The 19,413-nt window shown below is 42.4% G+C and overlaps 1 protein-coding gene across 1 annotated transcript in view; it reads right to left on the bottom strand.

Annotated features, from left to right (window-relative positions):
* PTCHD1 (patched domain containing 1) overlaps positions 1-19,413 on the bottom strand; it is a 65,205-nt gene that overhangs the window by 43,840 nt on the left and 1,952 nt on the right. The window lies entirely within an intron of this gene.

Genomic DNA, 19,413 nt, shown 5'->3' with positions numbered 1-19,413 from the left:
TTTTGTGCACCGGGCCTCTAGTGTATATATAAAAACCAGCCTACATATCTCAAACTAAGTTTTGGCTCATTTAAGAAATGGATGAGCATAGGAGTTAACTCATTACCTTGTAAATAGCATAGGCAGGAGAAAGAACCTGGAACACAGAAGTATCCCTGTAAATGCCATCTTAATGCTTTCTATCTCACATTAGCCATTTAAGTAATGGTTAAACTATGCAATGTGCTTATGATGTTACCATGTACTTATACATTATTAGAATGTATACTAGCAGGCTTTGTAACTTTTTTTTAAGTGCAAAAGGGGTAAAAGTGTTCTTAAAGGGGATGATTGAAATGCTAAAGAGCAGACCCTTTTGAAACTGAAACATTTTCACGGTGCTCTGCACACTTTAGAGAGAGAGATTCCAACAGGTAGCAAGCAACTCTCAGTGCAGAAAGTTCAGCTTGTTCTTATGGGGCAGAGACTGGTGGCTTTGGCAGGTCACCTGTAAAAGACATTAGCCGTTCCTACTCAAGACTCCGAGGGCATGATGCATGGTCCTGGAACACCTTTCATGGAACCTGGGGGTTTATTAGCAGTGACTGGTGGCTGGGAGGCTCCCCTGCCTGCAGCCCTGCTGACTCAGGAGAGTGGAGGCATGGGCGGCCACACTCCGCACCTATTGGAGCACCTGGATGGATTCCAAACAACAGCCTCCCAGGAGCAAAACCCAGCCAACCCCAAATGAAAGACTTGCCCGCAGGAAGGTGGGACTGGTATCTAGGTGGTTTTAGGAGACAGGTTGGAAGGGGCTTTCTAGAATGTGCTGAGAGGCTGACAGCAGCAAAACCACAGAATGTCACCTTGTTCTCAAACCAGTCAGCCCAGCCTGCTAAGGATTTCTTTGTTTGTATAAATACTTCAAAATTGGGGGTTAATAGAAAGTTGTTGTTGTTTGAATAAGATGAGGTTATGTTTAGACTAGAGTCCCGGTACACGAATTCGTGCACAGCCGGAAGAGGGTCCACGGGCTGTTGGCTGGCCAGCCCCACCCCCTGGTGGAATGGACAATTTGCATATTAGCCTTTTATTATATAGGATGGCTCAATTGTTCATTTTCATTTAAAAATATATTTGTTTAGATGAGCCATGGGAAGATAACTAGGCTGTAACTCAATGTTTTACAATTTTACTCAACATAAAACAAGTGGAAAAGGAAGGGCTACCTCCCCAATTTAGCCATACTGTCTCTTTGCTGCCTCCTCCTCATCTTCTGCTGGTTCAGGCATGATGGATTGGGATTGGAAACCTGTGAGCTTTACCCTGCACTTCCTGTTTCCTCAGCCTGAGCCAGCTGCTCTGAACCCTGCCCATCTGAACCATGTGGGGACTTCTACAAACTCAGATGCCTGGGCTCAACTTCACACCTCTAAATCAAAATCTCATGGTGAGCCTAGCCTCTGTGGTTCAATGGTTGAGCATTGGCCTATGAACCATGAGGTCATGGTTCGATTCCTGGTCAGGGCACATGCTCAGTTGTGAGCTCCATCCCCAGTGTGGGACATGATCAATGATTCTCTCTCATCATTGATGTCTCTATCTCCGTCTCCTTCTCTGAAATCAATAAAAATATACTTTAAAAAATCTCTGGGTGAGGGTGAGGGCATCTGTATTTTAAAGCTTTCCAGGGGCCTAAATACACAGCCACGGTCGACAATCCATAAGTCATTTGTCCAATCCTGTTGATTTTTACCTCCAACATCTCTTAAATCCATCCTCTTATGCTCCATTTTCATTGCTCCTGATTTGGTTCTAGCCCTTATAATCTAGCTGGATGACAGATACAGTTTCCTAACACATCTTCTGTTTTTCTTCTTTTAGTCAATCCTCCAAGCTGCCACCAGATTTTTCTAAAACACAAATCCAAACCTGTCTCCCCTCTGCTTTAGTTCTTCCAGTGGCTCCCGTCCGAGTGAATGATGGAGCCTGTTTACTTCTTAGATGATGATGGAGAACAGCTGCTCCTCATCCTAGGAAGGATCTCTTTGAGTTTAAAATATTTTCTTTTTAACGTTTACTTTAAAATAATTTAAGACTCACAAGGAGTTGTGTCACCCTTGGAGGTCACGCCATCCCAACCTCTATCTGAACTATTCTAGGTCATTTCAGTCTTGTCTGATGAGCCATTCAAATGTCAGAAATCGCATGGAGTTAACAAACCCCTTCTCTGTAATTCTCATTCTTCTTCTGAAATGTAAATATAGCCAATGTGCTCTCTCTCAACTTACTTTCACTTCCACTTCCATTTCTTCTCTATACTTTTGCCCATGTTGAGACAAAGGGAAGGAGAGATAGTCTCTTTGCTTTCATACTCTGCAAAAGAGATTGCTTCAGATTTACTACCTTGTCTCTTTTCATTCCCTTGTCGATTACCCTCCAAGCCCATAGATATTAGACAAACGCTCACTTTCTTTAGCACTTGACAAAGGTTTACTTTAGACCTTGTTTACTATTTTGAAGAGAAAACCCCAAGCCATCATGTGAGACCAATTCCTTCCATTGGGCTCTGGCTTTCCTTTCCTTCTTTCTAGTATTGTTTATCCCCTCTTCTCCTAAGTCCTCTTTTTCTACTAGTTCCTTCCCATGAGCTTTGAAATATGCTCATATCTCTCCCACATTAAAAAGAAGGCCTCACTAACTCCACTTCCCTTCCAAGTTCGGCCACATCTCCTACCTCCCCTTCTTCAAGGAGCAATTTACATTTGTTGTCTCCAACTATACTTTAGCGATTCATGCTTGCTAACTTTATTTCCTCACCTCCCACTCACTTCTCAAACCACTCCAGTCTAGACTCTATCCCAGCATCAACCAAAACTCAACAATGATTTCCAAACAGGTAAATCCAATGGCTACTTTTCACTCCTCATTTTCTTAAACTCTTAGTAGTTAACTAAAAAATGTGGGGTCAAAGTAGTACTTGGGGTGGGAATGGGAGCTGGGTGGAGGGGGCAAAGGGGGAAAATGGAGGACATCTGTAATACTCTCAACAAAACTAAAATTTAAAGATATATGATGGTTAAGCATGTTGAGATTTTCATGGGAATCCGGAGGGCTTCATTAGGCCTGGGGTATGGTTTCTTCACTGCTGTACCATCTACTATGTGCCTGACAAAAGTGCTCAATGTTGTGGTGTGACTAAACCTTCTCCTCTCCCGTGAGTTCCATGACATGACTTTTTTTTCTCCTCTTACCTCTCAACTTGGCTTTCCAGTGTGTGTCTTACTGACTCCTTTATATGTGCCTACCTTATAAATTTGACATTGCTCAAGATTCTGTCTCTGGCACTTCTGATTTTATGACATTCAAATAAACTCTTCTTGGGCAATTAATTCCACCTCCATGGTTTGGCTTGCTATCTTTATGCTGACCAATACCTCACCTCTCTTCCAAACTCCAAATCTGAATTTCCATCTGCCTTCTAAAGATTTACAAATATATATATTAATGGCAATATTTCAACTGGTATATATACAACAGCTGCATCTTTTCCTCCAAATTGTTCTACTTGTTTCCTGTTATGATTAAAAGCATCATCCTCTTTCTACTTATCCATGTGGGAAATTTCTAAGCCACTATCACCCCCTTTCATTTGTTTATTCAATAAATCTCAAACCTTGTTGATTCTATTTCCTTCTTTTTTTGGATAGTATTTTCAGTGTGTGTTCTAAAGTACACTGGTTCTTTGGGATGTTAATAGGAGTCACCGAAAAAGTATACAGAATCTATGATCAAATAAATTTAAGAAATGCTGGGCTGGACAGACTTAAGTAGATTTCTTTTACAGAGGAACTTTTTAAAGCCTTTGATATGCTAATGTAATTCAACATAGGAATACTACATGCATTGTTTTCAAAGTTATTTGGTCACAGAACCTTTTTCCCCCCCAGCATCAAAGGAAACATTCCTAAAACACATTTTTGTAAATGGTGATCTTAATCCCTTTTTTTCTCCTTGTGCCACTATCCTATTCAAAGCCTCTTGCTAACAGACTTACATCAGTTCCCTGGGTGAAGGAGATCTCCCTATCTCCAATATCTTGTCTCTCCATCTTAACCTCTAGACTTCTCAAAGAGCTATCTTTATAAAAGTTGGAATATGACTCTGCCGAGAGTAGTATTATGTTGCTCCTTACCTCTGACTAAATATTCTATATCCAACTAGAATTGTGGGTTTGTCTATTTCTCCTTTTAGTTCTATCAATGCTTGCCTCATGTATTTTAATGATCTGTTATTAGGTGCATACATGTTTAGGATTGTTGTCTTCTTAGAGAATGGATTCCTTTAGCCCTTCTTTATTCCTGATAATTTTCTTTGCTGTGAAGTCAGCCATATCTGAAATATAGCTACTTCAGCTTTCTTTTGATTAGTGTTGGCATGATAGACCTTTCTCTATCACTTTATTTTTAACCTGAGTCTTTATATTTAAAGTGGGCTTCTGGTAGAATCTTAATTTTTAGTTGAATCTTATAGTTGAATCTTAATTTTTCTTAATCTACTCTGATAGTCACTGTCTTTTAATTGGTACATATGTCATTCATATTAAAGCACTTACTGATATAGCTGGATTAATGTCTATCATGGTTATAACTATTCTCTAGTTGTTTTACTTCTTTCTTTCCCCCCTCTTCTCTGCCTTGTCTTATTTTGAGAATTTATATTACTCCATTTTATATAACTCTTGGTATTAAACTTCTTTTAAAAAATTTAGTGGTTGCCCTTGAACTTACAATATAACCTAACCTAATCTAAGTTCACCTTCAAATAATACTGTATGCTTCATGTGGACTATGGTTACACTTGAGTATTCCCAATTTCTACCTCCTGTCCCAAGTGACATGGCTGACATTTATTCCACTTACCTGTATGTTATAATCTCTCAATATATTGCTATTACTGATTTAAAGTTATGTTTTAGGTAAGTTAAGAATAAGAAAACTAAAAAAGATTTTATTTTACCTTCATTTATTCCTTTATGTAGATCTGAGTTTTTTGACCTATTATAATTTTCCTTCTGCTAAAGAATATTTCTTCCAGGAAAGATTTGCAGGTAATTAATTCTCTCAATTTTTGTTTTTCTGAGAAAAATTTTTATCTCCTTTACTTTGAAGCATGATTTTGCTGGATATAGAATTTTAGGTTGGTGGTTTTTCCTTTCAACTCTAAATATTTCACGCCACTCTCTTCCTGCTTGTGTGCTTTCTGATGAGAAGTGTGATATAATTTTTATCTTTGTCTCACTATATTTGAGGTCTCTCTCTCTCTATCCCCCAACTTCTTTCAAGATTTGCTGTCTTTGGTTTTCTGTAGTTTGAATATGATATGCCTAAGTGTGGTTTTATTTTTCCTGTGTTATGTGAGCTACCTGGATCTGTAGTTTAGTGTCTGTCACTGTTATTGGGCATTATTACTTCAAATATTTCTTCTGCTACATTCCCTCGTCTCCTTCTAGCATTTTCTAATTATGTGTAATGTTATACCTTTTGATATTTTCCCACAATTTTTGGATGTTCTAGGGTGTTTTCACTCTTTTATCTCTTTGTGTTTCAGTTTTGATTACCTTGAATTCAAGCTCACTAATTCTTTCCTGGACTGTGTTGAGTCTACTGATGAGTCCATCAAAGCCATTCTTCATTTCTGCTAGTTTTTCTAGAATTCCTTTTGATTCATCCTGAGAGTTTTCATCTCTCTACTTACATTATTTGTCTGTTATTGATGTTGTCTACTTTTGCCATTAAAACCCATAATATATTAATCATAGTTATTTTAAGTTTCCTGTCTGGTAATTCTAACATCTGTGTCATATCTGAGTATGGCTCTGATGCTTCCTTTGTCTCTTCAGATTATATTTTTTCTTTTGTCATGCTGTATAATCCTCCCCCTTCCCCCCCAAAAAACCCTGGACATATTATATCAGTTAATAGGAACTGAGGTTGTTACAGTAAGGACTTATGTTAATCTAGGAGTTGGGATGTATCTGATGTTTGTTGTGGCTATAGATACCAGAGACTTCAAATTTCTCTTCTGTCAGTTTTTCTCTCCTCTTGACTTTGGATTTCTCTAAGTACTCCTCTTCAGAGTCTGTGTTTTGCAGCTCCTTCAGCTATAATCTACTATTATTATACAGGAGCCCTGTTAATGTGATGGTAAGGTGTAAGGAGGGGAAATGATATTTAATCTTATGACAAAATCTGTTTTTAAGTGGGCCTGTGCCTTGAGGTTGTGACTTTCACAAATATTTCTCCAGTGATATAGTTTTCCCTCCTGTCCCTTACTCCCTTCCCTGGCTGTAGCACTCCTAATCTATTTACTTGAAGCCCTGACACCTGAGGACTCTTTCCTTCCTCCCCCACAATCAGAAGACAAAAGGGGGTTTTAGAGGGGAGAAATCTAGGATAAAGTTTCAGAATTGTGCTCTGGCCAAGTCCTCTTCCCTGGAGAGGAGGCCTTTGTTATGAAGACCACAATAGATTTCACAATGATTACCCTTCCACCTCTCCAAGTCCAATCTTCACCTTGGGAATATGGTGGGGTTTCTGGAGGGGAAGCCTAAGAAAGTGTGAGCCCTTTGACCCCTGCTCCTACAAACAGAGTGAGTGCAGCTCCCAGGAGTCTCCACCTCTCATGCTACTCTACACTCAGCCTCTAGCAATTTGTCCAAATTACCATTTAAGTGTTTCTACCGGAGGTTTCTGCTCCAGGTAAACAGACTGTGTGTCTCTATAGATGTGCCTGCCTCTACAGATGTTGGGATGGCAGTTTCCCCTATGACCTCAGTTCTCCGATGTAAGAAAAGTCATTGGTTTTCAGCTTGTCTAGCTTTTTTCTCCTTGTAAGGATTGGAGTGATTTCAGTGAGAGAGGCAAGTTATCAGCTCTCACTTCCAAGGTCTCTACATGCTGAATCTAAAACTGAAAGTTCCCCCTTACTCTGTTACTGATTGAAATACTACTTCAAGGCCATCAGACACAAGGGGCCAAGCCTTACTAATCTATTTCTGTATTTCATGGAGGCAATCTGGTCTAGTTATTTTTTAAATGGATGCTTTAGAAACCAGACCTGTTTGAATCTTGATTCCACTGCTTATGAGTTCAGGTATATGACATCAGTTATTTTATCTGTGAAAAGCAGTACCGTTGACTAGAAATTTCTCTGATGATGAAAATGTTCTTTATCTCTTCTGCCCATGACAGGCACATGTGGCTGTTAAGCACCTGAAAAGTGGCTAGTGCAACTGAGGAAGTGGAGTTCTTATTTTAATGAAATTTAAATCAAATAGCTGCGTATGGCTAGTGGCTTCTGAATTGGATAGTGCAGCTCTAAGGCTTTAGCAGTGTAGACAGTGGATGAACAAATATGCTATTTTTATTCTCCTTGGGTCATTCAAAGTAAAAATATAGACTGATGTAATATTGCATCATCTGGGAGTATGAGGCCATGGCAGCAAAGCTTCTGGTTAGTAGAAGGTAGTCCCTGACTCTAAAGGCGTTTTTTTTTTTTTTTAACAAAAGAAGATCGTGATGTGAAATATGTCAACTAAGGTGTTTATTCTTCTGGGCAGCTAAGGTGTTTATTCTTCTTCCCTGGGAATCGTTGCCCCAGACAAACATGTGCATTCAGTGCAGACACTGAGTTTGTGTGGTTTTAGGCATGTTACATTTTAGTCTGTTCACACATTATCTCCCAACCCTATAATGATGATAATGTTGATTCTACTATATGGGCGAGGAAATGAAGACCCCAGAGAGGTTAAGTGACTTGATCAAGGACACATTCAGGCTTCACAGTCTCAAACACAGAAATTGGGGGCTCTGAAACAACCCCTATTCCACCATGCCAAAATCAGTACTTACTGAACTTCACTGCAGTTCCACTTCATCTCTAACCGCACTGACATCAGACAGTAGTAGAAACTGAACATTAGCTTCCAGAGCCCTCATGGTGGACACCACGCCTCTGGGAACCACAGAGCTGGGCCCTTGTCTCAGAAATGCAACATGTCCCTCCTATTCGTACCTGCTGTGTCTTCTGGTTTGATGTAAAAAAAAAAGTTTCTGTAAAGGCAAGTGGCAGGCGACCCTGCATGGGAAGTCTTTGGAAGAAAGGAAGCTTTGGCAATCACACAGTGAAGGTAGCAACAACAACCACAGTATGTGTATGCGAGTGGGGGGTGCTTATCTCTTTCCCCTCCATCCCAGAGTGTGCTTTCTCCTATTCAGCCCACTTCTCCTAAACTCTCATACCTGGAGACAGGCAGTGCAGCAGGTGCTCTGTCCAATATGCTTGCCTTAAACTGCCAACGTAAAAGGCTCAGACTTACGTAGTACCCTTTGCAAATACCTATTACAGCACCATTCAGAATGAACTGCTGCACAAGTAACTTTTGCACCTTGCTTGCATCTCTTGGTCAGGAGAGAGAGAGAGAGAGAGAGAGAGAGAGAGAGAGAGGAGAGTGACTAGAGAGAGAGAGAGAGAGAGAGAGAGAGAGAGAGAGACTGACTCTGCATTTCTGGAATTAGTCCTGGCAGCCAGTTCCTAGGATGCTTTATAGCAGTGGCTCTCAAAGTGTGGTCCAGCAGGAACAGCATCACCTTGGGAACCTGCTGGAAATGGAAACTCTCAGTCCCCACCCCAGACCTACAGATCAGAAGCTCTTCCAGGGAGACCCCAAGTCTGTGTTTGGACAAGTCCTCCAGGAGAGCCACTGCTTTAGAGTATGGAGGCAATTAAACGGCACCAAGCAATGAATTAGTAAGGCTACACAAAGGTTCCTCAGGCCCACGAAACCACTGCTTTTAGCCAGTGTGGTCCTCACACCAGCAACAGCAGCAGCCGCAGCCCTGGGAGCTTGTTAGAAGTGCGGGGCCTCAGGCCTACTATCCCAGACCCCACTGAATCAGAATCTGCATGTGTATCAAATTCCCAGGGAATTTGAAAACACATTCAAATTTGAGAAGAACTACTGATCCTCACTTACACTGAGGTTTGTTTTGTTTGAAGAGTTTAGGCATAGAGAACCAGGGAGGCAAAAAGATTTTTTTTTGGTGGATTTGATTTGGATCCTAAATAATTCTAGATTTCTTTAATTAAAACTTTAGGAAAGGAGGTGGGGGGACACAATGGTCTAAATGATTAAAACCCCAATTAAGCAGAAACTTACACTTGACATTTCCACTTTGCCTGTCCCTCCTGGTCTCTGGCAACTCTGACCACACTCTCCCCTTTCAAGTGCTTGCAGATCTATTTATGTTGGCAAAATTTCCCAGGGAAACACTGTCGTCATGTAAATTCAGCGAGAGAGGCAAGTTATCAACTCTCACACGTAAAATACTGGAGAATCCCTTTCTGGCATGCCCCATTGTGAGAAGTGGTGAAGATAACATGGGAATAGGAGCCCACAGTCTCTCCTACGTGTGCAAAGCACTGTCCAGCATGAAGGTGAGGTTCTGAGCCCTGAGAAAGCACCTTGATGAGCTGAATGCCATCCTCCCATCCCACCGACAGCTCTGCTAAGAACTTAGGAGCTGCATGCGCAGCAGTAGGACAAATCCAATCGTCTATAATGACTCAGATGGAGTCATTAAAGACCAACAAATTGCCAATCTAAGCATTGAGAATGCAGATTGAGCGCCCATTATTGCCTGTTGGATCAAAGAAAAAATGCCTACGTGTGTCTTTACTCAACAGGCAATAATGGCTCTGAAAAAGCTGGCACACGTGAGGAAGTAATAGTCATTTTCAAAGCAATAATGATAACACATCTTACAAAACACCGAGGAATAGGGTACGCAGTGCCTCCACATACCCTGTGTCATTGCATCCTTACCATGAGTGGGAGTGGGGGAAGCTGTTACATTCAGTGCAGATGAGGAACCTGCTTCTCTGGGAGGTTAGGAGACTTACCCCAAATCACATACCTATGAGAACTGGGACTTGAGCTTGGCTTTTCTGATGCCAAACCCAGTGTTCTGTTCACAACAGCTGAATTTGAGCCTTGCTACTATAGGTGTACTCCACTGGACCAGCAGCATCAGTGTCACCTGAGAGCTTGTTAGACATTCAGAATCACGGTCCCACCCTAGGCTGAATCAGAATCTGTATTTTCCCTACACACCCAGGTGATGTGTGGGTACCTTAAAGAGCCTAAGAGCAATCAAGCTTACACAGTATGACCACTTGCTGTACCAAAACAAGAACAAAAACAAGTAACAGTAAAAATGTCACAAAACGAAGGGACTGAATATCACAAGATTTTTGAGAACTTATAATGAGAGTTCTATAGCAGAGATGTCTTTTGTCTTGAGACAATAGGAAGAATTGACAAAGCTGTATTTAACACATTTGTGGTGCCCATGGGAAATGGGGAAAGGAATGTCATCTCCAGTGCTGAGAAATTAGTAGTTCTAGTGCTTCTGTTAAACTTACTAGAGAAACACTTATTTTTTTGCCAGTATCATATTTTTAAGTTCGGCTCTTAGAACAAATCTTTCTGTTCACATGAGCTCCTTAAGAACGAGACTCAGTAACATCAGGATGATCTCTTGAACACTGGTGCTACATCTGGAAAAACTACTTGTCCTTGATTTTTAAAAATGTGCTTCATGTTTATATTAGAGGCCTGATGCACAAAATTCATGCAAGAGTAGGCCTTCCTTCCCCCGGCTGCCGGCACCAGCTTCCTTCTGGCACCCGGGACCCGGGCTTCCCTCTGGCTGCCGGCAGGCAGCCCAGGACCTGGACTTCCCTCGCAGTCCGGGCTTTGTCTGGAAGGTCGTCCGGAAGGACGTCCGGTCTAATTAGCATATTGTGCTTTTATTATTATAGATTTGAGTATATTTGTGGCCGAAGTTTTGAGACTTTAGTTCATGTAATTAAGGACACCTGTAGTGGAGAGCTGACTTTCAGGGTGCTCCCTGGGAACTGCAGAGTGCTCCACCCTCCCGCATGGGAATGGGCCACTGGATAAGGAGGTCAAGTTTACACCTTTCCAAACTGTACTCGGACCAGAGAAGGTGGTCAGTTGTTCGGTTTCCTAAGAATTTCTCCTCATATAAAGTAAATGTCAGAGATCCGAAGCAGAATGGATGCTTACTGCTTACCATCAAGTTTAGAACCAAGAATCAAAAAATGAAGACAGATTTAAAGAAGTTACATGGTCATGCTACCAGACAAAATTATATTTGACCCAAATAAATTAATGGGGAAAAGAGAGAACATTTTCCATCCTATAAGTCATCGACCAGCAACAATCTATTAAGCACCTACTGCACAGTCCACATTATGCTGGGTTCTAAGAGAGTTTTGGAAATACTTTATGAGACATTGTTCCTGTGCTTGAAGTGCTTATGATCTTGCTGAAGAGAAACTAACATGTGACAATACAGCAAATTATATAATAGTGTATAGCTAAGCATTCAAGAATATGGATATGACTGAAAGCCAGACGGATTTAAAGGAGGGAAGGAGCCATTCTGGAAGGTCTCAGAAAGTAGGAGACACGTAAGTTTGACATAGAGTGAATGCAGTTCTAGAGAGACCAATAAAAGTGGATGTGTGAAGTGGCCATCTTTATCTCTTGTTACCTTTCAGATGGAAAAAATCAAGAAACATGATTTCCCTCATATGTGGGGTATAAAACTGAAAGCAACAAATGAACAAACAAGACAAACGAACAAAACCATATAGACACAGACAACAGTATGGTGGTTACCAGAGGGAAAGGGAGGAGGTAGAAAAGAATAAAGGGGGTCAAATATATGGTGACGGAAGGAGATTTGACTTGGGGTGGTTAACACACGATACAATGCACAGATGATGCATTATAGAATTGTACACTTGAAACCTATATAATTTTAATAACCGAGGTCACTCAAATAAACTTAAATTTTTTTTTAAAAGTAGATGTGTGAAAATGGGGGCCTGTAGGCTTCTCTTGTATTCCTAATGGGAAGAGGGAGGGGCGGGGTACTTAAATGTGGGGGGTGGAGGGGTTGGCATACAAAACCATAAGGCCCACTGGTGTCCAGGCCCCGTTTGGAATCATGTTTACCACCATCCAGTGACAAAACGCAAACTGGCAGTTGCTTATCAAGTTCAAGAATAAACCAAACAGTGATGCTGGATCATTCTTGCCTGTAAGCTTCATGGAGCTGGGGTCACGGCCATGTTGTTGAGTGAAGGGATGAACACCCCCTAGGAATGTGGGCCCTCAGCTTCCAGATGTGTAACTCCAGGTGGGGGTTAAGACCCTTAGGGCAGATGTTCTTATGGCCTCACCCACATCCTCTCAGTTCACACTCACCCCTGCACGTCAAGACCACTTACTGCAAAGCCCTGCAGCTCTTTTACTTGATGCTTTTCCACAACAACAACAAAACCAATTCTGATTATAGGGACACATATAGCATCTGAAATGGCCAGATATTTATTGAATGCTCCCGGATGCAGCTGGATCAACTACCGGTGGCTGGAGAGGTGGGGAATAAATATCCAGTTTCTTCATCTCATGTGGGGATAACTTGGTCACATGTTCTACAGTGCCTCCCAGAGTTCTCCAGTGAAACGGAGTCCTGGGTGCCCACAGTGGACGCTTCCTTGAGAATACTCCCTTGACTGGCTTCCTGCTGCTCCCTCTTTCAAGTCCCCATTCCCTTACCGGTGTTTTTGGACATTACCTCCCAAGGTAACTGCTTGTACTCCAATCCTCATCTCGATTGTACATGGAACCCGCAAATTATACCTAAAGGAGAAGACCTAACAAGGGGCATCTTTCAAAATACCAGAAACAACATGCTCAAGAGGATTTCTTCGAGAGCGAGGAGATAAAAATAGCTTCCCCATTCCCTCATTGCCTCCTTTTGTTCAAAATCTGCATTCTGAAGTTGAAGGCACGGCATATTATTCAGGGTTTCCCATATGAAATACCAAGTGGTGTTGATTTCTGGTTTTTTGTGTGTTTTTTTTTCCTTTAAAGGTTAGAGATTACTCACCTCCCCTGCTGGTCATTAAATCAGTCTGGCAGGATTCCGCGGAAGTTCTGTGGCCTTCCGGGCATGTGGCGGTAGCACAGGCAGTGCCAGTGCGGCAGACAGGCCTGCTTGCTGTGATGTGCTACCGAGCAGGTGACTTCAAAGGTCTAGCTCACGTATCACTTGGGGCTCACACTGAGCCCCAAAGTCAGGTACCAGATGGCACGTCCCACAAAGTCAAACTTGATCAGATCCCCAGCACCTTGCATCTCTCTAGCTCCTGTGCCAAGAGCTGCTGCAACCCCTCAGGCAGGAAACAAACGATCTCCTTTAGTTTACTTCTCCTCCTCTTAGTTATCCTAAGGAGTCGCCAGTTAAATGTGCAGCTGTTTTGTGAGGTTTGTAAGTCTGGCGAATCCTGAGAGGTTCGTTTTTTGTGTTAATTAAAAAAAAATCACCCTTCTCTAAGTCTAATATAGCATCCATCAAGATCCTATGAGTCATTAAGAAGGTGGGCTTCTTCTCACACGCCAGCTTTATATTTAAATTTCAGTTTTAATTAGCAGTTTACCCAAAGTCTGTCCCAAGTGCTTATCCGCATGGGGAAGTAAAAGACTGCTCTCCAATCAAAATGATATGCGCCAGGTGGGCATCTGAGGATACTAGTCACACAAATGAAATGTACTCAGAAACCAGACAACCCTAGAAAAATATTATGCTTGGATTATTTGGATATCCCTCCTATGAAATCAAAGGGGAATGAAAAGCAATCTTGATCTCTTTTCAAATTTCCCCCAGTGCAAAAATAAAGCGCAAAACCACTATGCTGCATACCTGAAACTAAGATCATATTGAATGCCAGCTATCATTGAAAAATTAAAAAACAATTTAAAAGGCAGTTGGCTGGTCCAGCAGATACACAAATACTGCCCTTTCAGGCCTAGGCTTGATCTTTTCTAAGAGTATCTGCCACTCAGAAAAGTCACCGAAAGGACTGGACTGCCCACGATGTCACAGCACCTGTCAGCCGACAAAGCACCCTGAGATGCTAAGAGCAGATTGCGGCATTAGCATCTGCGGAAATGACCTTTAAGGTGCCTTCCAAGCCCAAGGGTCTTTGATTCCTTGTCCCTTAGATGCAAGTTCTTCTTTTGACATTTTATGTTCAGAAACACAAAGCAGATGGACTAGGCAACAAAGCACCACCTCCCGCCTCCTGGGCAGGTCCCCACTCACAGTGGCGTCTTACACGCTCAGGACAAGCCCGGCCCAGCGGGTGACTGCTACAGAGTGAGGGTCAGAACTGCTGGGAACGGGCACTCTGACAAATCTCAAGGCCAGGGTCAATTCAGCAGCTTTGCCATTCAAGCAGTTACACTGCATTCCGTTTCTTGGGTTCCTCTTCAGTGGGACTTAGACCATCAAGGGCAGAGCTAGAGGAGAGAGCAAGATAACTGCACCTTGGGGAAGGCCACCCTGAAAAATCTGGCCTCTGCCCAACTGCCCCAAAGAGCATTTCCTAAGAGGTCATGCTATTTGCCCCCAAAGTTCTAGAAAATGTTGGCAGTTTTTCACTTTATCATTACAGCTGCAAAAACAAACAAACACACACACCAAAAACACGCCCCCCCCCCAAAAAAAATAATAAAACAGAAGAAACAGACAAGCAGGGTTGGGACCAGGTAATTCTTTGCTGTGCAGGGCTGTCCTGTGCATGCAGGGTGTTTAACAGAATCCATGATCTCCACCCACTAGATGCCAGCAGCAACCCACTGCCAGTTATGCCGATCAAAAATGTCCCCAACCACTGCTGAGTGTCCCCTGGGGGGCACAGCTGCCCCTGTTGAGAACCACTGCCTTCGAGGTTAACAGCATTGACTACTTGAAAATGTCCTAGTTAAACAAGTTTTGGAATACAGGACAGGAACTTCTTCAGGTAAAGGACTAAAGAGTCAACATTTTTGGCTTTGAGAGCCACACGCCATCTCCACCTCATATTTTTCTTTGTTTTTGTCGTGATATATATTTTTAAAAATGTAAAAACTTCTAATCTTGAAAATAGTCTTGCGTATGCTGATCCTTATACTATAGGGAAACGTTGGCGAGTCCCTTAATGATGGGAAGTGCTGAGGTCGTATTTGGAAAAACTGGGATCCTGATGCAGCTACCAGGTCTTCGTGACCCTGAGCTAGCAATTATTCTGCCCTTCTTGGAAAACATAAAAAGTTTCAATAAAATAGAAACTCGGTATTTGAACAAAATGACATTCCCCAGTAAGTGGAAATACGTCTGTATTTCAATGCCTCCCTCCGTCTGGGGGAAAAAAAAAATCCTACAAAGAACCTATCCAATTTCAAAACTGAAATATACAGAGATTAACAAGGACAGAAAAATGGTTTCTTGGAAAGAGAGAAGCCTATCAACTGCCTGCAAAGTTGTAAAAATAAAAAGGTCATTTTGAAAATCTATGTTAAAGTGGTTTCTGGGGAATTTTCTTGACCCACCACATAAGGTCTGAGTAAACCAGGGCTGGGCCATTTGATAAATATTTGCTGAGGGTCCACGAGGCACCAGGGACTGTGGGAGGCACTAGAGTTGAATCATTGAACCCGGCCAGTGAACAGCGCTCAAACTTCAAATTGCCATGTTCCTCATCCAGAGATTTTTTTTTTCAGTAAAAGATTTGATATTTCTATCTTTGGATAGCACTATTCATAAATATTTTGTGTTTTACTTTGGGCACTCAGAGTTTCTGTACAGGGTGGGGCCAACATAGGTTTACAGTTGTTCATATGAAAAATAACACAATAATTAATACATAATAACACAAGGATAAACTCTGTTTCAAATACTTAACATTGGAAGCCTACTTTTGCCCAACACTCTGTGGCTTTTCATTGACATCAGGAAGAATAGGTCAAGAAAATCTATAATAATAAAAGTATAATATGCTAATTAGACCAGATGTGCTTCTGGATGACCTTCCGGACTGTCCTGAGTGCCTGCCACCGGCCAGAGGGAAGCCCTGGTCCCGGGTGCTAGAGGGAAGCCGGTGCTGGCAGCCAGGGGAAGGAAGGCCTACTCTTTTTTAAAATATATTTTTATTGATGTCAGAGAGGAAGGGAGAGGGAGAGAGATAGAAACATCCATGGTGAGAGAGAATCATGGATTGGCTGCCTCCTGCATGCCCCACACTAGGGATCGAGCCCACAACCCAGGCATGTGCCCTCGACCGGAATCGAACCCGGGACCCTTTGGTCCGCAGGCCGATGCTCTATCCACTGAGCCATACCAGCCAAGGCAGGAAGGCCTACTCTTGCATGAATTTCGTGCATCGGGCCTCTAGTGTCTTATAATCCACTAACCACTGTTAAGAACAACTGTATGGGATGAGTACGAGACTTTGGTCAAATATCCTTCATTTGTATAACAGAAATGTACATTTTAAATCATTCAAGTAGTTTATCATATGGAAGGCAGTACATTATAGTGAAAAGAGCACTGTGCTGGGAGTCAAACACCCTGGGTCCCAGTCCTGGCTCTGTCTTTGTCTTTTTTCATGGACAAATCAGCTAATTTTTAAAGAGTAGTTTTCCTACTTGTAAAATGGAATCGCCGCGCTTTCCTGCCTACCCCGAGGCACTTACTGTATCTAAACATCCTGATGTTTACATTTTATAAAGTGTTATAAAGACGACAGCATCATTACAAAGAGTGGACTGAACCGGTTCTTCACTGTCCGCAGATGACTCTGAAATAAATCAAGTATCGTCTTGATCACAGCCCAGATCAATTATCAGCAAGACCTTCTTGTACTTCATTTTAGATGATTAAGAAAAGACATCTCTATTAAAGCTCGTGAGACACTACCCAGAAATTTGCTCTGAGAGAAACATCGTGTATTTTCTGTTAAAATATGATAATGAGCTAAATTTAATCTTCTAGTGAAATGAAGACTTTTGAAGATCAACATTTATTTAAAGAGGTTCAGAAATTAATGGTTGATCCCTTAGCTGCACCATCAGGCTCTACTCACTTTCATCCAAAATGACATCTTTGCCACACAGCCTGCAGAGGAAACCACTGTGAGGGAGAGTCACCCCCTCATGGTTTGGGGCTCAGTTCTATGCTGCACGGTCAGAGGATGGCAATCATATCCCTTGCCCAAATTTCAGAAAGCTCCTCCAAATCTGATCAGCTGGCTTTTCAAATGTGGATTTTTTTTTCTGTGATACTCTCAATTATATTAAAAAAAAAAGCAACCTGGGTTTTTATTTTTTGTCATCATCCTAGTCCAGTCCATTTTAGATCAGAAAGTAGCCAGACTAATATCCCAAGAAGGGTCTCCTTCATTGAATCAGCCTGCAGTGGGAATCTGATGTGAATCTGAGGTACGACCAAGAACGCTATGAGGAGTGAAGGACATGGCCCTGTAAGTCACTTCCTCTAGTTTCCCAGTGGGGCCTGAAAAAGCCTTGAGCCAACTCTGCTTTGTCCAATTCACTTCCAATGCAGTGCAATAAACCAGGCAGGGGCTGGCTGGTGTTGTGTACAATGTTAACTGTCAGTTGCTGTCCTTGATGCCAGCAACCAAGTATCAGCATAACACTAGTAAGGGCAGAAACAGTGACTCCCACTCCTGACACCTTTTGTAAAGGACACGTCTTCATCATGTCTCTAATAGAAAAAAAGAAAAAAAAAGAAGCGCTCATTCTCACACTTTACATTACCATGACTACTGAAGGTCCATTTTTCTGTCCTTCGGCTCCATACCTACCAAATATAGGAGTTGGATGTAGAAAGAAAAAAATGGATACATAAAATCAAAGGCAATCCCCTCAGTGTCATAAGTCTGTGTTTTTATAAGCTGTTTGAATTTATTTGACCAGAGAGCCAACTGCTGGAAATCAGTTATTCCACTGGGTTTTGATTTTTCCCAGACACCTAGAACATGAAAAAGCACCCCATTTCTTAAAACAATTCACTGGCAGGACTGTTGTCCTTTCAAGTTGCCCTTTAGACAGGGATGCAAAGCCAGTCTCCTCCTCTCTCCAACTTTCTCTTATAATACAGTTTTCTGTCTTGAACAGATCAAAGTCAAATAGGAGAGAAACAGTCCAGGTGAAAAGAGATCTGATGTGCCTGTTGATGTCTCATTAACCTTGAGAGTGAACGTAATTGGTGATTGCCTGTCACACAGGCATGGGGGTTTGTTGGGAGGGGGGAAGCCAGTGGAAACATCACCTGGTGGGGGAACCGGAAATACAAAGAGAAGCATCATTTAGTAGATCATGTAGCAAAACATGGGGCAGCTTTCCAACTATCAGGATTGGCTAAATTATAGTTTCCTTAAGCCTGTGATGAAACTACTACGTGTTTCCATGAGAAAGCATTGGGAGCTGTATCTGTCTGTGTGCCAAAATACGTTCACTGAGGTATTGGGGGGGAAATACTTTGATGTTGGAAATGTAATCATGAGAAAAGCAAATATTTTGGGATTAATGTTACGAAGGCTCTGTGATGAGTGAGTATGTGTGATGTGTGTGCCATTAAAAATATCACAAGCCACCCAATGTGGGAATGCCTTGATTCCACCGAGTCCCTAGTCAGATTCCCCTCATTACTAATTACTGATGGATAATACATCAACAGATAGAGGGAGGGAAGTTAGCTTGTCTCTAGGGATAAAGGGTTACCCGTGGAGGAAAAGAGAAGGACAGAGTCTTCCAGGTTCACTGGCTGACTCCTCTTGGGATAAGAAGACGAGCAATCTAACCAGCTTCTAATCCCAGCTCTAGACCAGCGACCCACACAAAAGCAGCCCCTCCCATCCCTCGGCCCTAGGGCTCCATCTGGGACTGGTTCCGGTCTGCCCACCCCAGGGAAGCACCTTAAGTAAACAAGCCCCATAATGCCCCCCAGGGACTCGCATGGAGTAGTCTCACCTATTTTTGCTTTTCCCTCCCAAGGTCTCTGCTTCTCCATCTTTAGTCCCCACTCCTCTGCTTAGGAACTTCCAGAAAGTTATCACTATGAACCTCACTTTTCACACCAGATTCCCACCGCAGGCTGATGCTGGCACAACCTGTTTCTGTGAGAGTCACCCCCTAGCCGGCCGCTTGCTTCCCTGTGCTCTGGTCAGGGCCACACAGCCTGGCGCGTGTCCTCACCCTCTGGCTTTGCCCCTCACCCTCATGCCCAAAGGCGCCCCAAGAAAAGTGGATCCGCGGAATCCCCTCTTTTCCCAAAGAAGTTTCTGCATTTCGAAGGAGAGGAGGTGAAAGATGAAATACCTGTGAATTACAAACATCATTTCCTACCCCAGCAGACAGAGATGGCTCCCTGGCTCCCGGGGAGAGGGCAGCAGGGCAGCCCCCGTCCTTGTGAGGGACCACGCTTCTTTCTG

The sequence above is a fragment of the Myotis brandtii genome, unplaced genomic scaffold (assembly GCF_000412655.1).
Source record: "Myotis brandtii unplaced genomic scaffold, ASM41265v1 scaffold326, whole genome shotgun sequence".
In the NCBI taxonomy this organism is placed as follows: domain Eukaryota; kingdom Metazoa; phylum Chordata; class Mammalia; order Chiroptera; family Vespertilionidae; genus Myotis; species Myotis brandtii.
The sequence above is the reverse complement of the archived record's forward strand: the minus strand, read 5'-3'. Positions and strand labels throughout refer to the sequence as shown.